The sequence below is a fragment of the Pinus tabuliformis genome, chromosome 6, assembly GCF_031772625.1.
Source record: "Pinus tabuliformis cultivar Carrire ecotype Pingquan chromosome 6, CPIR1, whole genome shotgun sequence".
Lineage (NCBI taxonomy): Eukaryota > Viridiplantae > Streptophyta > Pinopsida > Pinales > Pinaceae > Pinus > Pinus tabuliformis.
Window position 1 is genome coordinate 1344519826 of NC_142292.1, and position 13568 is coordinate 1344533393.

Below are 13568 nucleotides of genomic sequence, written 5' to 3' on the forward strand. Positions count from 1 at the left end.
ATTTAAAATGAGTATCTTAAAAACCTGATATCCATCAACTTTCTCATTAAATTTCTTGTCCCCCTATCCATCTCCTCCCCTTTTCCTCTTTTCTCTTTTCATTATCCTTATTAGTTATTCCAATCTCTCAATCTCAATTTATTTTATCTTCTCTTTTTAATCTATCAATCTCAATTTATTTTATCTTCTCCTTTTCTTATTTATTTTATTTATCTATTTATCTGGACCATATTATCCTTACAAATTTAATTAACCTTATCCTTTCTCCTTCTTACCTTACGAATTTAATTAACCTTATCCTTTCTCCTTCTTACATCCTTATTCAAGTTTAGATTTTCATGTATATATTTTCATCTTTATCCAAATTTTGAATTTACATATATTTGTTAACCTTAATTTCATTTTTGTCGAGTTCTTATTTCTTACCTCAATCCATGAGCTCCTCTATGGACAAATTTTGGACATATTAAAAAATTAACACAGTTTCATCCAGAAATCTTTCACAATCTGAAAAAGTCTCAATAAATTTACCATTATGATCTAAAGCCGGATGATGGTGGAGTGTGGACAGATTAAAAATCCTAACACAGTTTCATCAGGAAATCCTTCACAAATCTGAAAAAGCCTCAATGAATTTACTATTATGATCTAAAGCCTATGTTAACAAAAATTCCATCAAGTTTATGTTGATATCTATTCAAGCACATAAAGGCACAGTACATTGCAGAAGCGTACTTGAGAACAAGAGGAGATCTTCCACATTCCACGGCCATAAGCCCAATGCCATGAAGAGATTACATCCACATGCAACATAGACCGCAAAAGTCTATGATGAATTGGAATACGCGGCATTTCTTCTCTGGTGGTCATGAGGTCACCACATGCATGAGCTATATAAGTGGAAATATAAATAATGAAGTACAGTGAATCTGAGAATGGATTGCAGCGAAAGAGCTCGTATTACCAAGAATTTCAAATTGCCTGATTGATAACACAATATACCCCATGAAGACTTCTAATAGTACATAAAATTTTCAACCAGAGAACATAAGGTGCAAAAAGATATCGTTCTGTAGCTTCTAGACTCATTTCAAATAACCATCCCCTCCTGACATGGCCACGCTAAAAATCTAATTACCAGTAATCCCCGCAAGAACACACGTCATACTTAAAATGATGGAAGCTGTTGACATCCCTCACAATTAATTCTCGACAAACAATTTTGGAGATAATCTTGATAGCCATATGACAGGCACCACACACCCGGAGGTTCTTGACAACTCGAACTGTTGTTCTGGGAGATGTGCTGATTAGCCCAAAATCAATTGCCAGCTGTTCACTGTGGTGGTAGAGCATGTGCTCCTTATGCTCCTCCACATCATGCAAAACAAAGTTAGTATCAGGCACATACCCTGCCCCCTTCATCTGCTGAGCCAACACCTCCAACATTGCATAAATCTCCTCTGTTTGTGGATGTGATCTGTCCTCTGCCACAAATGCATGCACCCTGTTCTTGACCTCAATCCAGCTACACCCTGGTCTCTTTTTAACTCCTACATCTTTCATTAATTTTCTCACTTTTGCCACATCATCCCACCTGCCAACTGAAGCATAGATATTTGACAGCAGCACATATGGGGTAGCTTCTTGTGGTTCCAACGTAAAAAGAGCTGATGCTGCACGCTTTCCAAGCTCCACATTGCCATGGATTCTGCAGGCACTCAGCAATCCCCCCACGCACCAACATCAGGTTCAAATGGCATGTTGTTAATAAATTCCTCTGCCTCATCCAAGTGCCCAGCATGCCCAAGAAGGTCAATGAGGCAAGCATAGTGATCAGCTCCCGGTGTAATTCCATGGTCTCTCATCATAGAATCAAAGTACTTCCGGCCTTCATTCACTAGTCCAGCATGGCTACAAGCACAGAGAACACCAACAAAAGAGACATGCTCAGGTCTCATGCCTGTTCCCAACATTTGTTTAAAAAGCTGAACTGCCTCCTCCCCGTGTCCATGCAGGGCATACTCTGTAATCATCGCAGACCAAGTTACCATATCGCGTTGAGCCATTGTGTCAAACATTTGGAATGCATCATCCACAACCCCGCATTTGGCATAGATGGTCATCAGGGCATTTCCAACAGACAAGCAAACCTCAAAACCAGATCTGATTATGAGACCATGGGCTCGCCTTCCCTGTATTAACAATGCCAAACCGGCACATGCACTTAAGACACTAGCAAAGGTTAACTCATCTGCCTTCATGCCAGAGTCTTGCATTTTGCAATAGAATTTCAGAGCCATTTCATTATGCCCAAGTTGGGCATATCACGTAATCATGGTAGTCCACGATGCCATCTCCCTTTCAGGCATATTCTCAAACAGTTTCAGAGAATCCACTATGCTTCCACACTTGGCGTATCCTGCAATCATTGTATTCCACGATAGCATTTTGTGCATACAATCCTGTAAAATTCATCAAACACTTTGCATGCATATTGTGTATTGTTTCACAATTAGCATATATGTCCACAAGGGCACTTGCAACAAAAACATTGCACTCAAATCCAGATTTCATAGCAAAGGTATTTACTGCCTGCCCTGTTTCAGAGCTGTTAAGCTTGCGCACGCACTGAACCACAGAGGTTGGTTCATTATCATGGATCTAATCTCGATGATGAACCAGAAAAGTAGTTGGTTTGGTTTAAAACGACGATTCTAATCAAACATGAATAGGATGACTCCGTAGAATAGTACTACAAAAAAATATAGATCACAGAAACCTTAAATCAATAAAGAAAACTCATCAGCTTTTATACCCGCCTGTTGCATTTCACAAAAAAACTCAAGGCCTCCTAGAATACCCAAATTGAGCCTAACTTACAAACAGAGCAGTCCATGAGACCACATTTCTTTCCGGCATTTTGTCAAACAGTTGACGCGCATCCATGATTTGTCTACATTTTGCCAATCCTGCGACCACTCTACTCCATGAAAACACATTCCACTCCAGCATTCTTTGAAACACGTTGATAGCATCCATTACTCTGCCGCACTTAACATACATGTCAACAAACCGATTCCCTAAAAAAAATACCAGCATTAACTAAGTGTTGCTTTGATTCAACTTAGTTGTTTTCACTTATCCTAAACAACCACTTTTTCCTTAAGTATTTGGGTTGTTCTCATTTTTCTACTCAACTCCATGCTCGTAGGAAATTCTATATTCACTGTGATTTACGAAAAGGAACAATAAAAAATAACTAGGGATAAACATGAAACACACTGAACATAATGTTTAGTTGGGAAAATACCAACGGGGAAAAACCCACTCCTATGAAATTTCATTAGATCCCTTGGCAAAAACCTTGACCAAGCCCACCAAGTGAACCTTCACTATTCACCTCCTTGGCCCATTACAATGAAATCTTTTGAGCATTTTAAAGGCTCCATCACATGCAGTCCATCGTTTTAAAAGCTCCATCACATGCAATCCATGGGAAACCAAAAAACCATGTTCCCAAAAGCTTAAAAGCTCCATCACATGCAATCCATGGGAAACCAAAAAACCATGTTCCCAAAAGCATTATTATGGACCGATCAAACTTTGACAATTTTCCCCGAGTCAAGTTCATTATAGCTTATTTATTTGGTTTTTAATAATATGGTGTCTCAACGTTCATTATAGATTTTTCACTTGTCAGTTGGGTGTATCCCAAGTGGTTGAGAGGGTTTAATGATAACATCCCTAACTAGGTTCAAATCTCATTGTGACATAATGCTCCATTGGGGGTTGCATGTATACTAGTTATATTGACTATGTAGATACTATGTGGTAAAGCAATAAAAAAAAAGTGTTGCTTTGTTTCAAATTCGTTGTCTTCACTTATCCTAACAATCTCTTCTCTCTTCTTCCATATGTACATGGGTTGTTCTCATTTTTCTATTGCACATCATGCCTATAGGAAATTTTACTCCGAGAGAAAAAGTATTTATTATGATTCACTGAGAGGAAAAATAAAAAATAACTAGCAACAAACATGAAACGTAGTAAACACAATATTTACCTTGGGAAAACCCCAACTCTAAGGAAAAACCCAACCCAATGAAGTTCCATTAGATCACTTGGCCAAAACCCTGACGAGAGCCTTCACCACTCACCTCCCTCGCCCATTATAATGAAGTCTTCCTAGCATTTTAAAGGCTCCATCACATGCAATCCATGGGTAGATTACTATGGGATGTTAAATTTCCATAAAACTCTGCAACTACATAGCTGAATAGTTGAAAACAAGACAACTAAATACTGAAACCAAATTTACTTTCACCAAGATACAAAGTTTCTTAACAACTTATAAGCGGCCAAATAAACACCAAATATAAAAGCAAAATCACACAAAAACACGCTTGTTTACCTAGGAAACTAAAAAGGGAAAACATGTTATATTTGTAGTGATATTTTATTGATTGTTCTTGAGTAATTGGATCTATTAAAAGCAATCTGTCTCTGAGAAAGCACTCTGCTTCTTCTCACTAATCTCAATTGATACAATTGATATCATATTTCCTTGATCACTTATTGATATCATCCCTCTAGGGTGCAACTGTTCCCCCGCTTCCTCCTTGACTTGCAAAAATTAGCCCCTATTTCCTAGCACGGAAAGTCCCTATTTCCTAGCACATTTGTGGCTCCTATTCTCTTGCGCTAATCTCCACAAGTCTCTTATTTCTTAGCACAATTGTGCTCCTTTTTCTTAGGGCGAAAGATTCCTCAAATCTACGCACAATTAATCTCCTAAATTCTTGTGCACTTGTGATCTCCTATTTCTTAGCAAACAAGCTCTCTATGTTCTCCACAATCAAGAATGATCTCACAAACTAGTGAACTATCTTGTCTCACAAACCTTGTGTAAAAAATCTTATTATTTCTTGTGCCTTCGTCCTCCTCTTTATAGACCCAATTTGAGCATGCAAGGGGCCTAGCTAAATTCAAAAACTCAAGTTTTGATTGAAGAGTTAATTGAGAGTCCAACAGATTCTCTCTCCAATCAACACTTGGAGTATTAACTTGTTCTCCCTTCAATCAAGGTTGAAGACTAACTTTCTCTAACTAAACCTATAAGTACCACCTTGTTTTGTAGTCAAACTGATGAAGACTCCACTTAACTAAAGCTCCAACTCTTTGCATGCCTTCTTGATGATTATTTTAGTAAACTAGAAATAAACTCATCCTAACTTAAGTCTAACTCACAAGCTTGCACTCATACTGCGAGAAATACAAATCGAGCTCTTCACTGGCTAAGGCATAAGCCAGAATACCTTTACTCACTACATTTTCAACACTCCCTCTTAAAAAGGAAGGTACTTCTGGAAGAACATCCACCACCTAGATCTATCTCCAACACCACCACGTCATCCACTATTGTAGTTGCTCCCTCTGAACTAGAACACTCATTTCTTCCTGTTGTGGAATCTAGTCTGAAAACAATGTCCTTCCAACCATGCTCATATGATCCACCTTGTACACACCAATTAAGCCTACTATTGATTTTACCTCTAGATTTAAGTCTATCAACTCATTAATTAGTGCCATATACCTGGTGTACTTTTGTGTTTGCTTACTCTATCTAAACATGGAGCTAGGAGTCTCAACTCGCTCCTGGGACTCTTGGTTGGCCCACTTGGCTCCCCTCCTACCTGTGCTTGGAGTCACTAATTGAGTGGCTGCCTACACTCATCATGGTTTCTTGTCTTCATCAACCTACTAGTCGACCCACTTGCCAACTAACTGAGACTCAAATTGTGATACTGGTTGAGGCTCCTTCATGGGAGCTCTAACTTTCTCTCGCTCTAAGGACTCCCTCATAATTTTTCTCTCCTCAACCCTCATGTCACTACTCTGCACACTTTGTGCCCTGTTGGTCAAGGGTGTGCTTGTCTCAACCTATAGTAGGTACATATTCTTCACCCTGACACGTATCTTCTTCTTACATCCAAAAGCTAAGTGGGTGAGGTAAGCCTTACATCTGCTAAAAATGACATCATAACCCTTGTCCTCAAGGGTAGCTACTGAAACAAGGATCTTCTTCAGGCCTGGATCGTAGAGGACATCTTTTAGATGGAGAGAGGTACCTAACTCTCTCTCAAAATTGATAGTACTATAACACCCTCCTCCCACATTTACCCAAGTTCACTGGTCTATCAGGGTAAACATGTGAAGAAGAGTTATTATGATATGAATCAACCTCCTAAGTAAAGTTAAGGAAGTGAAATCGACAAACTGAAACTTTATTGACCTTCTTTAGGAGCTACAAGACCCATAGGAGATAGACAAACACTCCAGGTGCCCAAACCCTGAGCTAGACTACCTTTTACTAATCTATATTGTTGGTCCCATGCACAAGCTTGCATCCATGCAACTACAAGCCTCCAGTCACATGAATAATCCTGCAAGGTAGAAATTGCAGTCCCAATTTTCCAGTTTTGAGCCTACAACTGCGACATCATTGCCACCTTTTCAGTGCTAGCTGACTCCTAATCATTGCCCAGAACTTGATGAGACTTTGCAAAACAATAACTAACACAAATACAAAGCCTCTAACACAAAAATTGATCAAAGACTTAACCTAATCATGACAAACAGTTCGTCAAACATATGGCAAACATGTAATCTATAAGTCATGAATACATATATGAACAAGGGAGTCATAAACATATCTGAGATTCATTAAGAAGGTCTAATTCCCTCTCATGTGAGATTCAATAACATTTGTTAGCTCATACATTCATTGACCAATCAATAGATAAAACACTCATAACAAGAGCCATAGAAGATACACATCATATGAAAAAGATATAGTCATAAATTAACTAGCATGTAAACCATGGCAACTCAACCATAATATCACCAACATATTTTCAACATATATACATTAATCACAATATAAGAATATCTCTTATTACATATGAAATTACCAACCAGGTTAAGGACTTCCATGTACCACCTAACCATAGATAGGGATGAACCAAATCTCTCTTTCAGCCAATCACCCCTGTGCCATAAAACAAGAATGTGGGATCTCATGGAATAACCAAAACAAAACCAAACCAGGGCTTCCAGAGGCCAAACTACCTCAACTCTCAACCAATGATTCCACCTCACAGTCATACATCACTAACCATCACTAGATCAGTGTCTACCAAAGCTATCCAGGGCTCCAGAGCGTTTGTTCCAACCCGACTCTAGGACTAGTAACTCAATCCACAGTTTTCGCACGGCTCCAGAGCATTTGTTCCAACCTGACTCTAGGACTGGTAACTCAACCCACAGTTTTCACATGGCTCTAGAGCATTTGTCCAACCAAGGCTACAGGACTAGTAACGCAACCCACCAAGGGCTCCAGAGCATTTTTCCAACCAAGGCTCCAGGACTAGTAACTCAACCCAAGTTGTTCCAGGGTTTCTAGAGAATTTGTTCAACCAAGGCTCCAAGAACTAGTAACTCAACCCACAACCATAAGAAACACGAGCACCAATTAGAAATCAAACATGTGAAAAACCCACAACACCATGGTTATCCAGGAAATTGCAAGGCTAGGAAAAAACCACTGTCAATTTAGGCAATCCTCCATGATAATGACAACTTATAACCAAGAAACCACATGCATGTACCATGCATGCCAAAACTAGCAAGGAAACCATACATGCAACTCAATACCTACAAAGCAATCTAACTGTAGTCACTGATCCACCTGTTCCCTTACGCTCTCCTACTTTCCTTTTCCTTCTTCCTCCAAATCCAAGTGAGACTAGAATGCTCCAAGCATGCTCCAAGAATGCTCTAATATTTATCTAAGTGTGAAAGAGTATGAGAGAGAGCTCCAAGCTAAAACTGAAAAAGTCCAACTAACAAAAGCTTCAACTGAAAAAAGTTGTGAACTGATCCTCAGAAGCCTTTTTATCATTGAGGCCTTTATTTTCTTCATTTTCCTCTATTTTCCTTTAATTTCATCCTCATGCAAACATGTGACCTTTCATCTTCATTATTTCATAAATAAAAAGTCAATTAACGCCTCTTTGCCTTTGTTAATTTCCTTAGCCATAATAAATCGAAAGTGACACGCACTAGGATGTTTTTCTAACCATTCAGCCTGGAATAGGTGTCCCATAACCTTGGTCTTATTTATTATTTTACAAGAAATTCAACCGGGCATTGTTGCAGAACATTCCCCTTGGGGAATCACTGTACTCAGTGTTCTATGACACCTATGACCAACAAACTACTAAAAACAAAACATGCTGCCCATGGAGCTTTATAACACAGCTCGTTGCAATATTTACAATGACATCTTGTTGAAAACATGAAAATCATACAGTTTACTAGAGCTTTATAACATAGCTCATTATAATATTTAAAATAACAACCACATATACACTCATGCACATTTTCTTCAACCAGAAAATAACCATATTGCTCATGGAGCTTTATAAATCCAGTTCGATATAGTGTTCGCAATCATATACACATATACACTTTTGAGCATTTTCTTTAACCCAAAAATAAAAGGATACGGTGCATGTATCAATAAAATAGTACTAGGATTCAACTCCTTCCAGGAAGTCTAGAATCCATTGTGAAGGTCAAAATATGCATCCAATGTCCAACGCTACAATCCTTGCGCTACTTGTTCTCTCAGTGAAAAATTACCGACTCGTTGTTCCAGGGCACACTCCTAATGATATGATAATCACCCTATGAGTGACCTCAGTTAAAGATTTGTTGAATAAAGGTATTACAGACTCATGTGCTAGTGTGTGTCTATGTTATTTAAGCAACGGATCAATCAGATTGCCAATACACAGACAATTAAATGGAAAGACAGCAGAGAAATACAGTGAGCAAATAAAACACACAAGAAATTAATAAGGAGTTCACCCTATTCTCTAGGGATACATCTCCGGTCCAGCTTTCAGTGGTGGCCTTGTTTTATTGTGTCTTAAGTAGAGAATTACAATGCAGGAGCTCAATATGAGTCACCTGAAGCAGATTTTGCTTGGCAGGGTGGTTCTTGGATTCCCCAAGCCACTGGAGTGCACAAAATCTTCTTTCCTACCAGCTCTGTGACCTTTTGGTCTACAATGGAGAGAGCCCAGTGTGGTGCTCAGTCTGGACAGATCCTCTCTAGGATGGCTTGAATCTCTCAAGCTCTCTGGTTTTTGACGCTGCCTTTGGTCAGCTCAACCCTCTGTCTTATGCTGCTTTTGCTTCACTGTCTTCTTCTCTGTGTACTATCCTCCTCTCAAGGTTCTGGTCTCTTTGTCTTTCATCCTCCTCTCAAGATTCTCTCTGGTTGACTATCTCTGATTGTGTTTTCTGTCTCTGTTCATGGCTTTAGATCCATCTGTTCCCAAGACTGTTCAGTTCCTCTTCCACCTCCGTCGAATCACCTTCTGCAGCTGCACTTGGAGTTCCCTAGCTAAGCGTCATCATCCGCTCACAGGGAGTGGCCACATGTCCTCCAGTAACTCGCACCAGCCTGCTTTGTCAGTTGAATTCTCCAGTTACATTTGTGGAATGAGTCTTCCTCCACCGTGGCGGTCAAATGGACCTCAAATCCTTTACAAACTGCGACTTAATCCCTCATTGATTTCGCTTCTCCATCAGGCGCAATCTGAGCCGTTAGATCTAGGGCCTCCAGATCCGATGCCATTTGCATGTTTCGTGTGGTTGACTTGCTCGACTATTAGCGCGCTATTAATGGCGGTTTTCTCTCTCCTCCGCTTGCCACGCGTTGATCGTTGAGTGGGATCACTCCACTTCCATCCAAAACTGCTTACTGTTTGAGGGAGCCCCGATCAATACCACCGGTTTCTAGAGCACGAGTCCCACCTTTAGCTTTTAGCCCTTTTTTCTTTTCGCCTAGTGGTTCTTCGACTCTCCATGTGACCAAGCGCTCGGGGCTACTCCATTTCAACCCTTTTCGCCAAGCGCTAATCACGCATCAAAATCCACCTCTGTTTCCCAATCTGGGGCTCCTAGGGACTAATTCGGCCTCCTGCGCAATCTCCATGGGCCTCGGTCAGCGCGCTTTGACCGAGGTCCTTGTCGTTCCACGCTGGCTGCCATTGCCACTGGTTCAGGGTGTTTTTGATCGTTGTTTTGGAATTCTTTGATGTTTTTCCCGACCTGATACAATCATGGTCTTTCTGACAGTTCTTTATGGATCTAATTCAGATCACGACCTTCCCACTGAAAAAGATTTTGGACCACCAAAAGTTGGTTTTCAAGCATCGACTAAGTGAGGGTATTGTTTTCTCACTTGTCCAATCTCAATCCACTTCGCACTGCTTGGTTTTGAACCTTTGAGCCCAATTTTGAGGTACTCAACATCTCCCCTGCGCATCATCCTCACCTTCCTGTCCAGCACCGTGTCCTTCTGCAATTCATTAAGATATTCAAGTAGCAGGTCATCAATAGAAGGCAATTGAATTTTCTCTTCAGGGTCTTCAATCATTGAAGATTCAAACAATCTCGGGAAATTTGCATTTAAGACTGAGTAGATGTGCATATAAGTTGGCAGATCAAGATGAAAAACATTTTCACCAATCTTCTCAAGTATCCTAAAGGGTCCATACCTCATAGGCTTTAGCTTTTTACCTTCACCTTGCATCCTATCCTTGCTGATATACTACTAGACTTGGTCTCCAACTTGAAAGCTATGCTCCATCTGATGCTTATCATGCCTAGATTTGTATTTGGCTTTGCTCTTTTCCAGCTATTCCTGTACTACCTAGTGGATCTCTTGGATCTGTTCAATGAACCTAGTTGCCTTGTCCACATCACTATGTCCATCAACCATGGTATCTTTACTAAAGACAAAATCTAAAGGAGACTTTGGTGTGAAACTAAAACAGGTATCAAAAGGAGATCTCTGTGTAGAAGAGTTTTTTTCTCTATTGTAAGCATGCTGCACATAACACAAGTGTCCATCCCAAAGCTTGGGATGTTTGCTGCAATATCCTCTCAGTAACTGGATCACTGTCATGTTAACTAATTCTTTCTGGCCATATGTTTGTGGATGAAAAGCTGTGCTTTTCTTCAGTTTGGTGTCCATCAGTTCCCATAGACTGGACCAAAACTTCCCCACAAATCGGATGTCTCGATCAGATGCAATGGAAGTGGGTAATCCAAAATGAACCCATACATGTTCAAAGAACAATTTTGCAGTCTGTTTAGTTGTAATTTGTTTATTACAAGGTATCAAAAACACATTTTGCTGAACCTATCCACAACAACATATAGATAATCATGACCTTTCCTAGATTTAGACAGTCCTCCAACAAAATCCATGGAAACACTTTCCCAAGGGTGAGAAGGAACTGGAAGTGGAGTGTACAAGCCTAGTTTTCTATTGCTGGGCTTGCTTTTAGCACACATAGCACACCTTCTTACATATCTAGAAATTGTCTCATTCATTTTTGGCCAATAGCAGAACCTTTGCAGTTGTGCAATTGTTTTACTTACCCCAAAGTGACCTGATATCAGAGAAGTATGTGCTTCCCTAATTATCTTTATCCTCTTAGTTTGTGGAATGCAGAGTTTCTCACAATGGTATAAGAGTCGGTCCTTTATGTGATAGTCCAATTCTTCTACTCTTTTTCCTTGACTCAAAGTTACATATACATCTTTAAAATACATATCTTGAGCATATTGTTCAATAAAGCTTTCATGTAGCACAAAATTATGCTTAAGTATGGTAGATGCATTTATAATGGGTCTAGATAACATGTCTGCAACCTTGTTATGTATGCCCTTTTTATATTTGATGACTATATGAAACTGTTGTAGAAAACCCATCCATCTGTAATGTCTTGATTGTTGCAACTTAGTTTGGGAGTGAAAATATTGAAGTGGTTGATGATCAATATGTATTACTGTCTCTTTGCCCATTAAGTAATGTTTCCACTTTTTCACACTCTAAACTAATGCATACAATTGTTTATCATATGTAGGATAGTTAACTATTGCGGGATTAAAAGTCTCAGAATGATAACATATGGGTTTACCGTGCTGTGTCAACACTGCACCCATGGCATAGTCACTGGCATCGGTTTGGATCTCAAATGGTCTTTGTAGATCTGGCAGTGCTAGTACAGGTGTTGTACTAATCTTTTCTTTCAAGGTGTCGAAGGCTTTCTGATGTTTTCCTCCCCACTGAAACACCTTATTCAATCCTGTTAAAGCATGTAAGGGAGCTGCAATTGAGGAAAAGTTAGAAATGAACTTCCTCCAATATTGTGTTGCTCCTAAGAAGCTTCTTACTTCTGTAGCAGACCTGGGTTTAGGCCAGTTCACAATGACTGCCACTTTAGAGGGATCTATTTTCAGTTCACCTCCCCCTACTATATGACCCAAGTAGTTTAGAGATGTTTTGCCAAATTCACATTTTGAGAGTTTAACGTAATGTTTTTCTCTTTTCAAACCATCTAATGTCTGCTTAATATGATTTAAATGTTCTTCCCACGTTTTACTAAAAATCAAAATGTAATCCAGGTACACAATAACAAAATCATCAAGAAAAGGTCTGAGTACATCATTCATTAATCTCATGAAAGTAGCAGGAGCATTAGTTAAGCCAAAAGGCATAACCAACCATTCATACAATCCCTGCTTTGTTTTGAAAGCAGTCTTCCATGCATCTTGTTCTGCAACCCTGACTTGATGGTTTCCACTGTGTAAATCTAGCTTGGTGAAATAAACAACTTCCTTTAATTGATCTAAAAGATCATCTATGCGAGGAAGGGGATAACAATTTTTGATTCTTATCTTATTCAATGCTTGGTAATCAATGCACATTCTCCACGAGGCATCTTTCTTTCTCATTAAAACGATTGGTGATCCACATGGTGATGTGCTAGGCTTGATGAACCCTTTATCGAGCAACTCCTGCACATGCTTCTTGATTTCAGCATTCTCTAAAGCATACAACTTATACATTCCAATGTTAGCCAATGGAACATTTTGCTGCAAAATAATATCATGTACTCTTCCCTTTTTGGGTGGCAGACCTTTAGGTTCTTGAAATGAGACATCATACTCTGAAACAACCTTTTCTATATCAGCTTGTTGTTCAGCATTATAGCCCTCAAATACATTGGTTTTATCAGGTTTCTTTTCCTTTACAACCATCAGTAAGAATTGTTTACATGAATTTATCATTCTTTTCATCTGCCCTGAGTTTATGAGAGTGTAATTATTCTTGAGCTTGTGAGCTCTTACAAAGTATTCGATTCAATCTTTAACAAGTAGGTACTTGTTCTCAGCTCTATAGAAGATAGCCTTTCTATCATACAAGTAAGGAATTCCTAAAACAATTCCACATATATCCAAAGAAATTATGTCTAACTCAACCTCATCTACAAATGCTAACCCAAAAGAAAACTTGAGTTTGCACTGTCTAGTCACTTGTAGTTGTGCTTTATCATTCAACCATCCTAATGGGTATGGTTTCTTGTGAGGTGTAGTTGCTAATCCCAATTTCTTTACAATTGCTTCAGAAATTAGATTTA

At 39.3% G+C, this 13568-nt stretch overlaps 1 pseudogene; it reads right to left on the reverse strand.

Moving 5' to 3' along the window:
• Positions 1 to 638: 638 nt before the first annotated feature.
• LOC149263589 (pentatricopeptide repeat-containing protein At2g22070 pseudogene) lies at positions 639 to 2303 on the reverse strand (annotated as a pseudogene).
• Between the last annotated feature and the right edge of the window lie 11265 nt (positions 2304 to 13568).